This window comes from Giraffa tippelskirchi, chromosome 10, assembly GCF_054371585.1.
Source record: "Giraffa tippelskirchi isolate mGirTip1 chromosome 10, T2T-mGirTip1v1.2.pri, whole genome shotgun sequence".
Classification (NCBI taxonomy): Eukaryota; Metazoa; Chordata; class Mammalia; order Artiodactyla; family Giraffidae; genus Giraffa; species Giraffa tippelskirchi.
Genome location: NC_137284.1, coordinates 135,667,639 through 135,687,042, shown reverse-complemented (window position 1 = coordinate 135,687,042; position 19,404 = coordinate 135,667,639). Strand labels below are relative to the sequence as shown.

Here is a 19,404-nt window from a genome sequence, read left to right as displayed (position 1 = left end):
CTCTCTGCGACCCTTTGGACTGTAGCCCGCCAGGCTCCTCTGTCCATGGAATTCACCAGGCAAGAATACTGGAGCGGGTTACCACCTTCTACACTCCGGGGGATCTTCCTAACCCAGGGACTGAACCTGCATCTCTTGCACTGGCAGGCAGAACCTTTACCATTAGCACCACCTGGGAAACCCCCTAGATGAAGAAATGCAATCAAAACTGGAACTTAAAAGTTTTTAGCTTTGAGAACCTAATAGAATGGAAGAGACTCCTGAGTGTACAAGAACAGTTCAAACATGACTACATATTTCAGATGTCTATGTCTCTGTACAGTATCTATCCTTAGCACGTTATTTGTTTAGCTTTCCTCCCTTAGTTGACACTTTCTCAGCTAAATGAGGAAGCAAATGGCCGCAGATGAGCTGATGGCCAAAGCTTTCCCACTTTGAAATTCCCCAAAAATAATCCACACAACTACAGTTGGCCAAATGACAGATAAGCATGGACAACATTAGTTATTAACCCCTTAAGTCTAGGAATTTGCTTGACAAAGGAACTTACATACAAATGTTAAAAAGCACTTTTCTCCTCCAAATTCTTCATCCCTCACATAGAGAAACTGTTTGGATTTGGAGATGATTAACTTAAAGTAAGGGACAGTGAGCTGTAATTAGAGGCAGGCAAAATATTCAAGTTCTTCACCATGCTAATCTTATACACGATGACCAAAATGGTAGTAGACCAAAATGGTAATGGTAGGTGGCCTAGAAAACCATATGGAGATAAGATGAAAACAGTTGATTTCCAGAAGCCCTCGTTAAGGTATACATGGAGAGCAATCACATGAAATCTATGTTTGAAATCATTATGTACTTTTAAAATGTGCTCTAAAAATATATTGTGCTATAAAAACATTGTGATGATGTACAAAATTGTTCAGAAGAGTTTATGATTACAATGCAGTTTGTAGTTCATCAAGTTCATATTATTACATCTTAGTACATGTCTGGACACACAGAGTCTCAATGTTTGAAGGTAGGAAGAAATAACCAAAAGAGGAAAATGTTAGACAAAAAGGTAAAAATGTTAGTTGCTCAGTCATGTCCCACTCCTGGTGGCTCTGACAAGAAAGAATCTGCCTGCAACTTGGGAGACCCGAGTTCGATCCCTGGGGTCGGGAAGATCCCCCGGAGCAGGCAATGGCAACCCATTCCAGTACTCTTGCCTGGAGAATCCCATGGACAGAGCAGCCTGGTGGGCTACAATCCATGGGGTCACAAAGAGACACAACTGAGCTACTAATATTAACACTTTCACTTTAGACATAAAGTGAAAAGTGAAGTTGCTTAGTCATGTCTGACTCTTTGCGACCCCATAGACTGTAGCCCACCAGGCTGCTCTGTCCATGGGATTCTCCAGGCAAGAGTACTGGAATGGGTTGCCATTGCCTGCTCCGGGGGATCTTCCCAACCCCAGGGATCGAACTCGGGTCTCCCAAGTTGCAGGCAGATGCTTTACCCTCTGAGACACCACGGAAGCCCTTTAGACATAAAGCTAGCACTTAAAAGAACTACTGAATAGATAATTAGGTTAAAATTTTAGAGGCTCGTCCCTTAATAGCAAAAGAGTGGGATGACAAAACATGGCAAAGGTGCCTTTTGAGACTTCTTACATAAAAGTTATACACTAACCTCTTTACTTTACTAACTTTTCTTATTGTCACGTTTGCACAGAGATGATTATCCAAGACAAAGCTAGGAAAGTTCAAAATTAATAGTGCTAAAGTCAAACAAATATTTTCCTCTTCATTAGCTATGAGCAGGCAATCAGATTTCTCTAGAAAGTTAAAAAAAAAAAAAAAGGTAATGTGTGTTAAATAAATGTCCCCTATGCATTATCTCTGAATGAATGAATTTGAGCCAACTGCGGGAGATAGTGAAGGAGAGGGAAGCCTGGAGTGCTGCAGTCCGTGGGGTGGCAAAGAGCCTAAGACTAAGCGACTGAACAATGCATTATCTTTCCTCATTTCCTACACAGTAACTAGACATTGTAACACCCATCTCACAGATTCAGAAACAGATTTAAAGTCAGTTATCCTCTTCATGTCTCAGAACTAGTGGTGGGCTGGTTTCAGACACCAGCCTAATTCAACTAGCCTAATCCTTTCAAGTGCATTCCTCTTCCCTTCAGTATCAAGTCTCTCAAGGAATAAATAAGCAGGGAAGGTTAATGAAGCTGTAAAGTAAAAAAAAAAAAAAAAAAAGATCAGATCCATCCACATTCATCCCTGTGATCAAACAAAAGCATTACTAGGTACACAGGAAAAATAGGTGTGCATGTCCAAAGGCATATACAAGAATGTTCATCAGCATTTTATCATAATAGATCCAAGCTGGAAATAATCTAACTGTCCAATAATAGAACTGAAAAACATACTATAGCTAATTCATATAATGGAATATTATACACATAAATCTTATAGGCACCGTGTTGCATAAAACAAGCCAAACCCAAAAGGGTACTTAATGCATGATTCCATTTAGTGAAGTTCAAGAACAGATATGCTCAACTGATCAATGATGATAAGAATAGTGGTTTGTTGTTGTTGTTTAGTCACTCCGTCGTGTTCGACCCTTTCGTGACCCCATGGAGCCCGCCAGGTTCCTCTGTCCATGGGATTTCCCACACAAGAATACTGGGGTGGATAGCCATTTCTCCAGGGGATCCTCCCGATCCAGGGATCAAAACCTGTTGCGTCTTGCATCTCCTGCACTAGCAGGCAGATTCTTTACCACTGAGCTATCTGGGAAGCCCTTAAGAACAGCAGTTACCTAACACAAAGCACATGGTCTGGGAATAGGCACCTTCTGGCATGCTAAAATACTGTGTTGATCTGGGTAGCAGATATATGGGTGTATACATACCCAACAATTCATCAAGCTGTACACTTACTACACCTTATACACATGACTGAGTGTTTAACCTCAAAAAGGTTTCTTTTCAGAAAATGGCTTTCAGAAAATGGCAAAGATAGGCAAAGTCATACCATTTACAATTTAATGAAGAAAAGCATATTAGTACTACGAATGTAATAGGGAAGAACCTTTGTATCCTACTACAAGTTTAATCACTCACTCAGGGGATGCTGCCTATTCTTAAATTATATGCAGGGCCCTCTCCGGGAACCCTGCCTCCTAGGTAATGAGTGTTAAGCTAACTTGCCTTTGTTTAGTTCACAAGAAACATCCTGACCACGCCTACCTATGAATAATAGCTCCAAGAAGAAAGGAATTAACACATTCCCTGCAGAGTCTGGCAGGAACCAGGACTTTCTCCTCTCCCTTTTTAGTATAAAAGAAGTCTGAATTCTAGTTCTTTGGGACACTAATCCACCCACCTTCTAAGTCTTCTGGCTTTCCAAAGAGTTGCTGTTTCTTGCCCCAACAACTCATCTCTTGGTTTATTGACCTATCATATGGCGAGCAGCACGGGTTTGAACTTGGTAACAGGAGCAGAAGCCAAAAGCTACTTGGTATTTGTACCATTATGCAAATATTGTTATTTCTGGTAGCAGCTGGCAATTCTACCTCTTAGAAAATGAAGCTGTGTATCTAATTTGTTTGGGGGCAAGTAAACAAGGTAGAGGAGCCCAGATTTTATGTTGCCTCTGTACCTGAGAGGCAGTAAGCCTTGCAGGGGAAGAATCCCGAGAGGGATGGATAAAGCAGCGAGTGGTGGTAAGAAAAACTGAAGACGTGCAGGTCTAAGATACAAAGGGACAGCGGAAGGACACTGGAAGAACCAGAGGCTCGACACTGGGAGCACAGCCCCTGCTTCAGAAGAAGCAAGACAAAACGGGAAATACCAACCAAGATTCTCTAGAGTGTTCCCTCTTTTTTTTTTTTAAAACGTTATACAAAATGCACTTACAGAACTTGCCTGCTATCACCTCCTGCCCTGTGGCAATCTGCTTTAAGACAATACACAGGTCTGAAGTACAGAAGCTGTTCGGAAAGCGGATGTGAGGGAGGTACCAGGGAGAGAGGCAAGGAGGATGAACAGGCAGCAACACCACAATTATTGGGGTGCAAACACTGGATAATCCCCAAACAGAATGATATATAAAGTTGACACAATTAGGGCAGAAAGCCTCAATCACTTGCTGCTTTAGATTTATTACGATTTTTTTTAAGTGACTTTTTTTTTTTTTAAAATACAGGTGCCCTAAATTCTTGACTGCCTGCCGCATTAACTTGGCATGGTTTATAGCCTGTGCTCTAAACGTCTGGATGTTGGGAGGCTGACAGGAACCTGCTCTGCTGCTAAATTCCTTACCCAGAGTCCTGAAAGGAAAGCCCCCTGTTTATTGTATCTGAAATAGAAGGATGCTTGCTGAAATTATCCCCACATCCATGTACTCGGGTGGAGTCTGAAACTCCCTGCTTCGTAGGCCAGATCATTTTCCATGCTGGGAACACATCTCTCAGAAGCCAAAAATCAGATTACATAGAGTTCATAGGAAACCTCTTTTCTTATCTGCCTGAACTAACCCTCTCTTTCGGATGATGCATTCCTTTCATAAACACAGTTAATCAATTCTAGCCAACAACCCAAGGTTCAATGGCCTCAAATTGTCAAGTTTATATATAAGAATATGAGAATTTGAAATGAAAATACTGCAGATCAGAGGCTGTAGAAGTCCAGCCCATCTTCCCACAGGCTCCAGCACTCTTCCAGCTGAAGACCAAAACTCCAGACAGATTTACGACAAAAGCTCCTCTACTTGTAATTGGTTTGTAAAAACCAGTTTATCTACTGCCCACCGGCATCTATTAGCTCTCGTACTTCAAAGGCTGATACAACGGCTCATTTGAGCCGTTGATTTGAGCTCTATAAATCCCTGAACATCCCTAAGTATTTCACCATTCAAATGAATAGTATTTTATTAAGGACAAATGGAAATACCAAACTTTATTTTTCAATGAATAGACTCTGCCCATTACCAAACGCAGAGTATAACTATTTGTCGGGTTGGATACTCTTGTATGTGTGTCTAATACTCCTACATTCATAGGAGTATCCTGCAATCCCATTAGCAGCAGGCTTAAATTAATAAAATTGTTTGTCTTGTCAGCTTGTGTTACACGTTGTACAAACTTGTTAGATAATCAGCAGAGGCATGACAATTCATTACCCTACAGGGAGCTGGTCTGAAAACCAGCAGCTTCCGCTCACAGACGGAGCCACCGCATCAAATGAGAGCAGCGTCTGCAGCCGGCTGCTGTACACTCTGAAGGGCACAGACACAGGCTGAACGCAGCCCACTGTTCACCAGCCGCCAAGGAGATTTTTTTTTTTTCATTTTTAAAATATTTTTTCGCCAAGGAGATTTTATACTTCACTCCCCGATCCAGAGCACCTACGGCTGCCCGGCATCGGAAGGACTGCTTGGGATTTTTCAAAAGACAAGACAGACTCGACTTTTTCTGATCTTCAGACTGTCTGGCAAGGGTAAAAGCTATGATCAGATTTTACAAGAGGTTTTAAAATGCTTGGCTCATATGAAACCACCAAATGTTATTCTTTTACAGCAAAGATTGGGGGGGCGGGGCACGCATAACCCCACCTGAAGAGCAGAAGGTCTTTCTGCTTTCACTTCCATCACATACCTCCATAGGGCAACTGCATACAGGTAGGCATCTAGCTGTCACTCCATCGGGCTCCGTGCCACCCAAGGTAAGTGATGCTGCACTGAATAAAGTTAGCAGGAACCTACTCGGGTATTTCTGGTGAAAGGAGGTAGATGTCAGGTGCAGAGTATACCTCTTGGTGTCATTTACCCAAAACACAAATTGGTGGCAGATGGAAGACCATATTCCAATGGCTTTTTTGTAGGTTACAGAGATCATCGCTACAACTCGGCCCCAGAGCTAAGGACAGCTATGCAAATCAGAACAAGTCGGTGGACCCCGAGGGATTTATCCAGGTCTAAAAGAAATAAAGCTTTCTGGAAAGTGAAATGGTTAATAAAAATAAGACCCACAACTTGAATACTATCTTTTAATGCTTATCGTTAATGACCCATCAGACCGGTAAAAGTTTTGCAGACCAAAAAACATTCCCCAGGGACTTCCCTGGTCCAGTTGTTAAGATTCTGAGGTACACCAGTGCAGGGGGCTCAGGTTTGATCCCTGGTTGGGGAACTAAGATCCCACATGCTGCATGGAGTGGCCAAAATAATAAAATCTTAAAAACAAAAACAAAAAACCGCCCTCCTCCAAAAATAGTTTTCCCAAAGTGAAGGACTAGGGGTTCCGCACTGGGGCTGGAAAAATCCAGTCATCCATCAAGTCTGTGGTACTGTTTTGAAATAGTGCCTTTTTCTCTCCGGACAAAAAAATCATCTCCCATCTCACCGTCAGACTTGGCCATGTGGCTTAGAGGGCCCTTCCCCAAGGAGAGCTTATACATGGCTGTTCTGCTCAATGTGGAGGGGGCCAGTTAAATCGCCATGAAGTCAGTGCTTGACTGCCATTTCCTCTTTTCGCTCCACTATGATATTGGTAAAATCCCAGATAAAGAATGATCTGGTTCACAGCTACAGCCTACCTTGCATGGATGTATGAATGAGAAATAAACCTCTATTATTGAAAGCTACTGAGCTTTTGTTACTGAAACAGAACTTAGCTTAAGTGGACCAAATAAAAGCTATAGGAAATTTGGTCCCCATCAGGATACTGTCACTACAGTGAAAAGCAACAAAACATTCAGAGAGGCAGAAAAACACCTTCCACAGAATGATGGCTCATTTTAGGAAGGCAACCTTCTTACTCCATCTGACCTCCTCAACTGGAGCCCCATTTGCACTCAAGAAGATAATCTATACAATTCCAACAGGGAAATCATTTTCTATCCCCAAAACAGAAAATAGTGTGGCACAAAATGACACATCATATTCAGAGTGTCTAGTGTCTGTTTCATCTTTCTCTGCTTCCTATCTTGCTGTAAGGCTGCTAGATCCAATTCACTGCTAATTGATAATCTTCTTTTGGCTAAGTGCGAATAAAATATAAACAAATAGGTTCTGAGTTGTCAAGGGGACTCTACTGAAAGCTAATTTTTATGAAGACAACTATTTTAGGTCTTCAGCAGTCAAAATTTTCCTTTCTCACTGTCATCTGGATAGGTAAGGTATGACAAAGAGGTAACCATTTTAGCAGGATTTGGTGGGCACAAAATTACATTAGTTGTGCCGAGTTCAACAGAAAATAAGAGCTGAAGTGCATTTCAATGTCAAAAATATTTTTCAGAGTCCTCAGAAGGCGGGATACAACAAATGGTATCTTAACAAACATAACAATGAAGGATAATCCTTAACGAACATAACATTGAGGGAAGGAAAATGCACAGACCAGACTGGTCCACTCTACTTTGCTTGTAAAAACTTTGGGTTTTCTGCCAAAGAATCAGAAGACTTATCAGAAACAGAATGCACTATATGTCCAGGCACCCTACGAGCCTCTGCTGTGCTGCCCTCATCCCAGTCCTGTTCTACCATCAATAATCAGAATAAGCAAGGATTTGCTTGGAGGCAGAGGGTTGGGAGTTGGGGGAGGGGGACTTCAATTTAAAACAAGAAAACATCATTTCAATTTTCATGCCTAGCACACCTACACACAACACCTGGCTCCTAGGATCCAAGGCTCCAATGGGCCTGTTGTACATGACCTCTGCTCTTCGAGAGAATCAAGAATACTGTTTTCTATTATCAGGATGGCTGTTAGTAAAAGACTCCCTTTTGATTACCCTTCCGAAAGTGCAAAGTACTCCTGTAAGAATTTAAAACACATTGCTCTGAACCCAGTCTCTTCTACACGAAGCTCTGAGCTATGTGATAGGAATTCATGATCCAGGAGGAGGCACTGAACCTCTGGCCCTCTGCAGCCCTGAAGAGGGACGTTACCTGTCCCTCAAAGCTGAGAGTGAGTTAAGACTACTGGGTCAATACCAAGTGTGTCTCCAAGCAGCCAAACCACATAAACAAGAGTTAAGGTGAGGGGGAGGGAAAAAAAGCAACTGATCAATGCTAAGCCAGCTGTCTTGAAGAGCAACTCTCAAGACAGCAGCGGAAGCAGAAGAGGCCAAGCTAGAGGCCAAAGCCCAACACTTTACACCAGGGGCAGGTGGACCAGCTTCCACCCACCGGCCACATTGCTTCGCTGCTAATCTGTTTTTGTGTGGCTGGTAGGCTAAAAATGGTTTTTACATTTGTCAGGGAAAAGTCCAAGAGGAGTATCTGGAGAAAAGTGAAAATTATACAAAATTCAGATTTCAGTGTTCATAAGCGAAGTTCTGTTGGAACTTAGCCATGGCCACCATTTAGGTGGTGTCTCTGGCTGGTTTCAGCGACAACAGCAGAGCTGAATAGTTGTGACAGAAACTGAATGGCCTGCAAAGCGTAATATTTACTAAAAATATTTACTATTTAGCCCCTTTACAGGGGAAAAAAAAATGTGCCAACCCCTTCCTTATGCTCTCTCAATTCCCCTTCTGCTTCCCCCAAGGAAACAGTGTGTAGAAGCCCAGAGCTCACCACTGGAACCCCCAAGGAACACAGCAGAAGCAGGCTTCCTGGCAGCCAGGGGCTGGCTGGGGCTCCCGAGGGAAGTGGGCTGGCTCAGCTTTACATTTTCCATGTCTGGCACATGACAGGTATTTATTTAATAAATGCGTGTCTTTGAATGGCTCATGAACGTAAACATGATGACGGTTCTACCACTAACCACATAGGGTTTACCCTCCAAATTTCTACATGCTCACTTTTAGAAACCACAAGACACCAAGAGAACAGAAGGAAAACCCACTCTCGATTTATATGGAGACCAGCATGCCCCGTCCACAATCCCTGCTAGAATCAACTCTTTGCTTCTATTAGGGACACAGTCTCCTAGGATGCTGACCGAGAGGAGGAGATGAGAAGGGGCAAGGCTGAAGGCCTCAACAGGCCACAACATGCCTGGCCGAGCTGGATCCCCGCCAGCGCGGGCCCCATCAATCAGATAGTCACAGAGAAGCGAGCAGAAAGGACGGCGGGCAGGGCTGGCGTCGGTCGCACATTCAGATGCTACTTGAGATGCAGGCGACAGCTGCACACCGGGTAAAGCTCCTGCGGGCAGTCAGCCGGGGAAGCGTAGGGCCTCATCCTTGCTAAGAGCTCCGGCTGCAAACCTGCGCACGCTGTTTGGACAGCCAATTGCCTGTGACCAGGCCAGTTTCCAGAGGGTGCTGAGGAACCAGGAATGTGAAAGGGTCATTTGTTCGTGACAATCCTGGAGAACTGCAAGGACACTCCTGATTTTCCCAAGCCTGTCCTCACCAAGGATTTGCCAGAGCGGAAATACTGCTGTGAGTCCCACAGACCTTCAACAGCATTATCTTCCAAACAAATGAGGACACTGAGGCCTGTCTCTCTACAAACAGTGCCCCTAGATCAAAGGAGGCTATAACCCAAGGTTCCTTCCAAGTTTTGTATTTTTTAAAATCAATAAATTTGTCTGCCTTTGAAAACATTCCCCATACTGACTCATCCCTCAAGACATATATATAAAACCAAGGAAAACAACAGGGAGTGGTACACAGGTAAAAAGGCAAGCTTCCACTCCTCATCTGATCTTCTCAACACAGATCTCTGCACTGTCCGAGGGGTTTCGCTGGTGGCGCAGTGGTAAAGAACCTGTCGGCCAATGTGGGAGACTCAGGTTCAATCCCCGGGTCGGGAAGATTCGCTGGAAAAGGAAATGGCAACCTACTCCAGTATTCCTGCCTGGGAAATCCCACAGACAGAGGGGCCTGGCGGGCCATAGTCCATGAGGCTGCAAGAGTCAGACACGACATAACAACTAAACAACAAGACTGTCCTAGCCCACGGGCTACTATACCAAACGTCTTACGTGTTCACAGCCAAGCCAGGATCTATGAAAGTCACCCAGAGGAGCTAAAAATGCTTGTGAAGATGCTTCCTGACTGGAAGTCAAGGTAAAACAAAAGAGGAGAGATTGAACAAGCTTTGACAGAACATGCTGCCAAAAAACAACACTGCAGCCACTTAAAATGGATGTTTGTTTATATTGTTGATAATTCTTCAGATTGGCCTCCATAACATCAATAAAGTGCCTAGAGTGGTCTCCCTCATCCAAGTCACTGGTAAAGCAAAAGACTCCCACCACCCACATAACTACCTATGACCATTATATAAACCCCAGTAGGATGACTAACTTGAAGGGAAGCCCAGCGAGGCGTCCAAAGATACCAGTACAAATTCATCTCTTAAAGGTTATTTCCTACCTTGTACTTTTGACTTTCTGCCTGTTTCTGCTTTGGGGGGGGCGGGCGGGGGGGCGGTGCGGTAAGAAGGTAGATGGTGGTGGTGACATCCTTTCCTTGTCAGAATTCTATAACACAGTAAACCTCAAACTACAGGTCTAAAATCCCTTGTTCACTACTGTGAACTCCAAGAGGCTCTGAAAGCCCAAATTTGCATTTTATAACATATTTGATAGTAAATCTTCACCTAACCTGAACTTACATGCTGCAAAACTTCACCTGAACAGATGTGAGGTTACTTGAAAGTCTTTTATCCCATTTAGTGTGAACACACAAGTTTCACTGCAGGTATTAATCTGCTTAATTGTGGGATTGCTATCCAGCACCCCACTGAGGGCAGTATGTAATTAATATTATTTGGACCATATAACCTTTGCTCCCAAGTTCAAATACATATGACCCTAATGATTTTTAAAGAAAGGATTGCAGGCCCATGTTTCCTCATATCTTCCTCATCACTCCCCCCAGCTCTCCATCCTTCTATTCCTGGGAACTGGCACATGAGTGCCTCTGAAGTGAAGTGAAAGTCGCTCATTCATGTCCAACTCTTTGCGACACCATGGACTATATACAGTCCATGGAATTCTCCAGGCCAGAATACTAGAGTGGACAGCCTTTCCCTTCTCCAGGGGATCTTCCCAACCCACGGATAGAACCCAGGACTCCCACACTGCAGGCGGATTCTCTACCAGCTGAGCTACAAGGGAAGGCCCATGAGTGCATCTAAAACCTCTCCAACCCAACCTTCAAGCCTTTCCAGGATTTACTCCTTGATCCATCTGCAGCGTGTGTAACCCTTTATTGGATTAACCAACCTGTACGCAGGAGAGTCAAACATTTTTGTCATCACACGTTTTGTTGAGTTACACCTCACTTATTTCCACCACTCTTTGTGAACATTCCCACTTGTGGGTGTGCCAACTTACCTGAAGCAGAACTTCTTGGGGTTACCCAGTCTCCCAAACCAGCTCCACATCTACTAATTTCATTAATGAACCCATATAACCCCAGAGCAAAATCAGAAGTCTCAATTGACAAATTCACATCCACGATCTACAACTTAACCACCCTTTCCCCAGGTTTAAGCCAACAACTGAACTTTGCTGATTCTTCCTGGCATGAACATTCTGGCCTCCTTTCCTTTCCTGTGTCTATCACCTAATTCGGAGTCTCCACACCTCATTGTTCATAAAGCCACCTCACTGACTCTTCACTGTAGTGTCTCCTCCTTCCATCTGCAGGGCACTCTGAGGGACTTCCCTGTGGTCCAGTTGTTAAGACTCTGTGCTTCCACTGCAGGGGGCATGGGTTCAATTTCTGGTCAGAAAGCTAGGATCCCACATGCTGCGTAGCGTAGCCAATAAAATTTAAAAAGTTAATAAAAGGCACTCTGGATATGCCCACCTTTCTCTCTTATCACAACACCTGCTCAAAAACCTTCAAAGGCTTCTCAGCCCACAGAGTGAAGCCCAAACTACCCTTCCTGTAGTTATCAAGAGCTTTCAATGTTGGTTCTAAGCAACATTGTGCAGGTTTATCTTCTTAAAGCTACACAGACATCTGAATTAACAGGGAAGATTTTTAGATCTATTACACCCATGTCTATATATCCTCCCGCCCTCCTCAGATATTTGAAGTTAGTTAGGAGGGGTGCTGGGCTTCCCCAGTGGCTCAGGTGGTAAAGAATCCACCTGCAAATCCACAAGAGACACAGGTTCAATCCCCAGGTCGAGAAGATCTCCTGGAGGAGGGCATGGCAACTCACTCTAGTATTCTTGCCTGGGAAATCCCATGGACAGAGGAGCCCGGTGGGCTACAGGCCATAGGGTCGCAAAGAGAGTCAGACACAACTGAGCAACTAAACAGGAGGGATGCTGTATCACACTCTTTTTGTCATTGCAGCTTTGTTTCTTTATTTTTTAAAGCCCCTCCATGATTCCCAGGTGCATTCACGATTTATATGCCATTTCCGTAGAAAAACTTTAGCCCCAGCACCCACTTATATCTTGCACCTTTCACTCACCTACCCTCCCATTTCTTCTAAGCCCACCTCTTTCAACACATCTTGAAACACTTTCTCTCGCTTCTTAACAACTACAGCAATCTCTAAAAAACTAATTCATGAAGGTATGTGATATTATATTCTACTGAAGTGGGAATGTTTTATAAGACTCTTGTTTTTAAAACTGTGTTTAAGCTTGCTGGTCAACTATTAATAGATTATAATTTACAGGAAGACTTCTAAACCCTTTTCTAGTCTCACGAGGTATGTTAAGCTTAATTCTCACACATGTAATTATGGTATCTTTTGAAAAGATGTAAACTGACTTTAAAGTTACTTTTGCCATATATCAGAGGAGTAATAGACTTCATGGCTATCAGCTTCATGGCAAGTTACTCAACACACCTGGCTGAGGAGGTTATGGTCCAGTACCTAAAGAGGGAGAGTGGCGTCCTGAAAGCATACTGCCATGCACAGCAGCTTCACACCTCAGGCACATCAAAGAAAGGTGCAAAGACCGAGTGTGAGCAATCATATTACGAAGTGTTATGGTCAGTCTGTATGGAGTCAGAAGGCAGGAGACAAGAGGTCACAAAATGAACATCACCAGGCTAGGAGAGCAGAAGGATCGCAGGCACAGTCAGCCAAGATGGAATGGCTCCTCCCTGTGCCCAAACCTCGCTTTGATGTCCTGTTTTCACACAACCTTGAATTTCCACCGAGTCAGAAACAAGGTGAAAGCAACAGACTACCTAGATAACTAACAAGGGCCTACTGTTTGACACAGGGAACTCTACTCAATTCTCTGTAATGACCATATGGAAAAGAATCTTAAGAGTGGATATATGTATAATTGAATCACTTTGCCATGCACCTGAAATACACATTGTAAATCAACTATACTCCAATAAAATTTGTTTTAATTTTTAAAAAACAAGTGAGCACAAAACTGACTTGAGCAACTGATACTTAGGCACTTAAGAAACATATCAAAAGATCAAGATGTTTTCTAATCCAAAGCAACAAAACACACGCATAAAGGAGTGAGAAGTGGGGGACAATAACGACATTTGGGTCATCATACAAAAATATATTAATTCTACCATCATCAAGACACACTGTTCTCCCCTATTGTCAACCAACAGTGTCTTCCTTCATTAGTCAAATAAAAGGCAAACAAATGGGAGAAAGACCAAGTGACAATACAAGGCAGTGACATTGATAATGGAAAGGCATGAGTTGCCTTCAGCTAAAGCACTGCTAAAAATCATGACAGTGGCATGTCCTGAAAAATTAGTCCTTGTAAGAAAGCACCCTGCTGTGGGCCTACACAAGCAAGAGTCATTTCCTCAAACCATGATGTTCAGTATTTTCCAATGTGTCAGCCAGGCTCTGATAGCTGCTGTCATTGGTGGTGGTGGTGGGGGGGGGTCTAAAGGATTTTCCAGGCCAAGTATCAAGTTTCTGGATTATCTGACTCTAATTTCCCTCTAGACTGTAGCTAGAGCAAGTCATATCCAGAGTACACAAGACCACAGACACATCCCTCAATTCCCAACGCCAATTCCTTGGAACACCGTGCATGTCTGGAACAAGGCATTATGCTAAGTGGCCTGTGAGTACAAGTGCTGTGATCTGAAGGAGTGAAAAACAGAAGCAAACATGATTTCCTGTCCATGATTCCTCAGAGAGACAAGGGCTGGAATTGCACAGTCAGTCCTACATGTTAAGAGTCCTCTGTACAGCACGTGTGCTCTCCCATCCAAAGCATAGGACACACGGACCCTGGCCATTGAATCAGAGGGCACTCCAACGTGTCTACGATTTCAAAGGAACAGAGACGTCTGTCACTTTGAAGAACTTGGCCAACCTTGAAAAGAGCTCTGGTAGTCACATTTTCCCTCCATTTCTATATGAACTCTGCCACCCAAGACACACACAAGATATTTTATCTGTACTGAATGCAAAGGTATAAAGTGTTTATTATTCTGACATTTTTAAGAGAGTTATTTTTTAAGACCAGAGAAAATACAGAACAAAATGTACTAGTAAAGAAGACAGCACACCTTGCCTCTTAAGTCATATTGATTACCTAGAGTTACATGTTACAAGCACAGGCTGAGATTCTGAGAGGGAACATTAGCAGCCTGTTGGCCATTTCTGCAACTCACTGATCACAGGCTCAAAGTGGCCAGTCACTGCTGGGGGCTGAGGGGAAGAGGGACTGGACATCAACAAAGCCACAGAAGCCAGTGCATCAAGAGGTATTTTTGTACTACCAGAAGCCAGCCATCAGTTGTCTAGCCTAAAGCGCCACCACACTCACAGCATCTGTGTTCAGAGGATGCAAGGAAAAAAAAAAGGGCAGCCACACAGGGCAGTCAGAAGCATCTCCCAATGAAATAAGGCTCAGAAAATCAGGAAGGAGGGAGACTTCACTCCACCAGCAGGATGTCTGTGTTTCCATTCTTCCTTTCCATCTTTCATGCCCTCCTCTGATGAATGTGTGGCATTACAAACCGATTTCTCATTTAAGCCTTCATTGGTTCCTGCTATTTCCCTCCCATCTCAAATCGCAATCCCTACAGCTGGAGGGACAACAACCGGTTGTTATGGAAATGGATGTAAGACCATGCGGGCTCCAAAGCCAGGTTAGCTGAATGGAATGTGTAAGAAAACGAAGACCTCTGCCAGATTCTCTAAGACAGTGCTATAACCAATACTAGACAGTTTTTTAATTATTTCTAAAATTGAGAGGCACTGCAATGACAAGTAGAGACTGTGCTCTGAAACAAAAAGGGTTTTCTAAAAAAAAATGTGTGATTCTCTACCTTGACCATTTCTCCCAGGTACTTTACTATTTGCCTCTAGGGTATGAGAAAAAACAACACCGACACTCAGGTACGCACACAATCACAGCTTCTTTGGCAGTGATGGGGGAGGACACCCTCTGAGCACCGGCTGGGAGGCCAGACACACAGGAGCTAAGGTGGGGGGATGCGGGGGCCTCTGCTGCTGGCCCCTAGGCCAGATGCCGCCCTCATTCTTCAGACCCTTAGTGGCTCAGGCCACCCAGGACTACTACTGATCAGACTGTGAGCTTTCCGGACTTGGAAGGGTTAACACAGATCTAACTATGTCTATGATGGAGCTACTCACTCCAGACAGGAAGATAAAAATCACTTTTAGGTAAATGTGTAGCAGGCATTGGAAAGAACAGAAAGTGAAGTGCATCAGTCATAACCACACAGATAAAAGAAATGGAATCCAAACCAACCCACCTTTGTGCTAAGAAGAAGATATGTCTCTGCAACATTACAAATCATTGATGGCATGCTACAAGAGGCATATGACACAAGATTCTGGTAACCAAAACAGTTAAAATTCTGAAAACAAGACACAGCAACATCCTTAAAGCTTCTACTAAAGGAAACAAGGGGAAAAAAGCCTGAATCTACAGGACAAATTAAGTCCCTTATCTTCATCCTTTTCCCTAATCTTCACACAGTTGAGTGACTGCGTCTTCCCATGAGTATCTTTCTACTTATCCGGGGGGTGTTTAAAGGATTAACAGTACTATTTTTCTATAGTTTAAGGTTCTTGGAATTAATCTCCCTAAATATCAGTTTATGAATGTAACCAAAGTTTAAAAAAGGAAAGCCTGCTCAGGGACTACATAATTTGTAAGATACAGAGACAAGGCTTAGAGAAAAAAGTTGCACTTGTGGTCATCTTAGAATTTACTTGAAGGAGCCATCCTTACCATTCAGAGGGAGGCTTTTTGTTTTAAATAAGCAAGAGTTCTATTCATTCTCTCTCCAAACTCTTGTCTTTCCACTATCCATATAGCACTCCACAGAAATCATTTCTCTTTCTCCACCTATACATCTGAATTTACAGGAATGGGACCAAGATTTAAAGTCATAACCTAATAAAGGACTTTATCAAGTATATTATTTTCTTGATCACACACAGGTGATTCTTTCAAGAGAAAAGACGAGACAGCTAAGGGGGAATGCGTACATCACTTACAGATTCACGTGAGAACCTAGTTCAAAGTGTTTCTTGTGCAGGACAGGCCAAGAGACAGACAAAAATGTCTTCTCAGGCAATAACATTTACTTCATGTTCACCGTTTGTGCAACACCTCTACCTTGGTCACGCAAGGGTGGTAAAGGGTAAAAACTGACTGACTCAGCAAATGAACATTTCACCATAAAGTACACTGATTTTTTTTTAAAACATGTCACTGACTGGAGACATATCAATACGTTTTTAGAGAGTGATACAATTAACATCACTGTGCAAAGTTGTTAGAGCTTAAAAGTGATCAAGGGTTCATGATACAACTTCTGATCATCGTTATCATTCAGTCTGCTCCATTAGGTTTTTGTTCCAACTCTGTTTAAAAAACATTAAATTTTCAACATTGATGCACTGCGAAATTTTGAGTGAAGAATTCAGTGAATTTTATGCAGATACTTTCTTATTGTCCAAGTGACATGTATACTAGTGTCTCTGAAGATGATAGTTCTTCAGAATATATTTCTGATTCAGACGATGTGAATATTGGACCAAAAAAAGCAAAAAAAACCCCTCAGTGACTGATTCTGATAGGAAAGTGAAAATGAAACTCACGGTGCTGGAGAACGCTCCTTTGCTTCTACAGAAGAGTGAATTGAAGACATTTCATGAAAATTTGAAGACTTTACAGGTGTGTCAGGTGTAACCTCTGAATCTAATAAGCCGCAAAGTGTTAGTGAAATAACAGAATGAATTTTGGCTGGCCAAAAGAATCACCAGCCACCGATGGTCAATAATGAGTTAATATTATACCTTCAATACACAAAGGGAAGCAAATGAACAGGTAAGGTTACAAAAAAGAACAAAATGAATTAAAAGAACATGGAGGAAATAGGAAAGAAGAGGAGCCTAAGTATATTTAGCACACCTTCAATATCTATTAATTATAAATACAGATCTTCTCTAAATCAGTGTTAATTGCAAAGGGAATATTCATGATCACTTTGCCAAATAAACAGATGTTTGACTAAACTTATAACTTAATCACCACCATGAAAGATTATAATCTACTATCATTAAAAAACACCACATACAAACGTAATTTAAAAGGGTTTTTAGGGCAACTCCGAGTTCTTCATTAAAATCAGCATCATTACACATTTGAAAAATATTTGTATCTATGGGCAATTTACATTGCTGTTGATAAAAGACAGGTGTGCAGCCTGCGAAATGAAAAGGAATCTCAACAGCAGGTGAGGCTTCTCCCACTCAAACCACTATGATTATCTTGGCCAATTTCAATAAGGAAATTCCTCAAAATTACAGTATGCTCACGCTGTAAGATAGTCCAGGAATGACTGGCATACATGGTTAGAATGAGCAAAAAAGAAAAAAACACCACACCAAAAGTCAATACTTTCTTCCAAAAGCCAGAAACCATAAATAACCAACTTCTTCCTGAGGACCAAGGTGATTATCTCAACACAACAACCTTCAGACTTACTGAATACATTTTCTGTAAAATATGGTTCCAGTGCTTTTCACAAAAACAGCTTCCAGAGGGACAGGTTATAAAGATGATAGTGAGGACAGAGGAGACAGGAGAAGGAGAGAGAGGGTGCTGACCTTTCAATGTAGAGCTACCAAAAGGCCAGGGGCCATTTTGCTAGAAAGTAAAAACATCACCTTCCTCCCCGGCATCTGAGTAGTGACAGTAAATGCTTGCTGACATTCAGCAAAACGACAAGTGCTGCCTGAGGAGTGGCCTTCATAAAATGTCTAGGTAAAAAGCAGAGTTTCATGGGAAAATGCTTTACAGACTAAGGTTCCTGGACACTGCAAAGCACCTCTTTAAACGGAAGACATCCAACAAATGACCAACACCTTATGAGTCTGCGGGGCTTCGGACCAGCATGTAATTTAGTTCCAATCCTAGCAATACGTTCTGCACCCATCTTTCCTGTCCATCATCTTCCTTCTCCCCCAGAGGGAAGTTAAATAGTTGTTTGGATGAGAGGTTGGGTCCTACAACATTGGATTTGACTGAAAGGTTTAAATGGAAATCCCTGAAGTAAAAATAAAATTGGGTGGAGCAGGGTGACACGTGCTAGCACCGTATCCCTGTCAGAGACAGGTCTCTGTTTGGGTTTCCATCTCATGAGGCACAAGCAGGACCATCCCCAAAACCCAAGTGAAAAGAACAGGTCAAACCTTATTTCTCTCTCCTTTGAGTCTCCTTTGCATCTCCTCCGGCAGGGAGCAAATGCAGCCTTGTTTAACCTGTGCTGGAATTCTTTCCACCACCCGACTGTGAATTTCTGACCGTGGAGGCTCCCTCTTGTACCTTTGTAGCCCTCCCTCATCCCCAACACAATACATTGTTCACAGTAAGGACTAAATACCCACCGGAAGAACTGTACTGCTAGAAAATGACTGATCACTGCAAACACCCCTATGATGCACGCTTTGCAGAGCACTTTCAAACATACAGCAGTACATGGTGCTTGCCACACTCTCCCCACCCCATCCCCGCCAAACTGCTCTTTTTAAGTATGACAAGTTAATATGAACTTCATACTACAGGGTTTAAAAAAAAAGAAAACAAAAATATTGCAACACAGATGAGTAGGTTTAGTGGACCTGGAATGGTAAGTCTCCTAAGTCCTCCAGAGAAGCTTCTTGCCTCTTCAGAATGTGAAATGTCGAGTTACTACCCCTAGTGACCCTCAGGGAGAGTGACAGTTCCAGAAGCTCAAAGCTGCTGAAAATGACACTAATTCTGCCCTTTGGTGACATGACAGTGGAGAATGAGAAATACCCTTTAATTTGAAGCAATTTAAACATCAGCCAAAGACACATCTCGGAGGCACAGGGTGTCCTCTGGTCTCAGTGAATCTGGCCGGGCTCAGTCCAGCTTTCATGCCCACTTTCACACACTGACCCTAACATTACAACATCCTTCGTTTAAGGCTGCCACATCCAGCCACCAAATGCCTATCACCTAAAA

The 19,404-nt window shown here is 42.9% G+C and overlaps 1 protein-coding gene and 1 long non-coding RNA gene across 3 annotated transcripts in view; both read right to left on the bottom strand.

Annotated features, from left to right (window-relative positions):
- Positions 1-19,404, bottom strand: part of SND1 (staphylococcal nuclease and tudor domain containing 1) — a 425,720-nt gene that overhangs the window by 318,113 nt on the left and 88,203 nt on the right. The window lies entirely within an intron of this gene.
- Positions 13,288-19,065, bottom strand: LOC145522541 (uncharacterized). The gene is made up of 2 exons (XR_014066024.1): positions 16,508-19,065; positions 13,288-13,987 (listed from the first exon to the last, which is right to left on the bottom strand). It is a non-coding gene; the product is annotated as an uncharacterized LOC145522541 (long non-coding RNA).